This window comes from Drosophila serrata, unplaced genomic scaffold (assembly GCF_035046125.1).
Source record: "Drosophila serrata isolate PLE 108 unplaced genomic scaffold, ASM3504612v1 contig_308, whole genome shotgun sequence".
Classification (NCBI taxonomy): Eukaryota; Metazoa; Arthropoda; class Insecta; order Diptera; family Drosophilidae; genus Drosophila; species Drosophila serrata.
Window position 1 is genome coordinate 286,155 of NW_028257206.1, and position 968 is coordinate 287,122.

Sequence of the window (968 nt, forward strand, 5' to 3'; positions counted from 1 at the left end):
CTTGGCGGGCCAAACCACCACCATCTCGTCGTCTTGCTTGATCTTAAATACCTCGACAAGCAAGGCATTGCCAGATCAAAAAATAAAAAAAACACCACAATTGTATTTGTGAACAACATCTCCGCATTGTCTACTGCTGTCAAGTCAAATGGTCAACAGTTGCGGAGCCTAATCGATAATGCGTCGGCGTTATACAATTCGTCACGTTTTTTGAGTACGAGTCAGGCCATGCTCATCTCCATAATCATGGGAAAGGTTGACCAGGAGACCAAGAGAAAATGGTCAGTCGGCCTCAACTCCCTTATCACAAACGCAAGCTGAGTCTGCACAAGTTTCGGACGCAATCAGACATAATCCCACGGATCCTAGTTCCGATTGTGTCATCCCGGCCACCGCACTGGTTCTGGTCAAGGATGTTTCTAAATGCTACAAAATAGGACGAGCGCTGTCGGAACCATGCTCTCAGGTGAATTTCATTTCCGAATAGTTTTCCCAAAAGCTTCGACTGCCACGGAGCAAACGGAACCTAGAGGTACAATAATTTCGAGCTACTCCTTGATATTTGCGTGGCATCACACCTCGCCTATCACTTCGAATCGGAACTTTACGTCTCCTCGTAGAATCTTCCGCAACTCATCTCTAGCCGACGAAAACTTCAAAAAATCTCGCCACATAGGCATATGTCAAATTAAATTAGGGAAAAGTCTGCCCGTACTCCGGAAAACATTATCTGGTCGATATTGATCTTAAGCCAGAATACTACATGTGAACTCATCTATCGTAACATAATAGTCGAAGTTGACGAGATTATCGATCGGCTATGGCGTATCGAAAATGTGGAGTCGCCCGAGACTACACTTACACTGGGGCAGCAAAACTGTGAGGAATTCTATACCAAGACGATACGACGCAACTCGATGGTCAATGTGAAAGGCCCGCGGTAATCGACAAGACTTTCAAGACTTCGG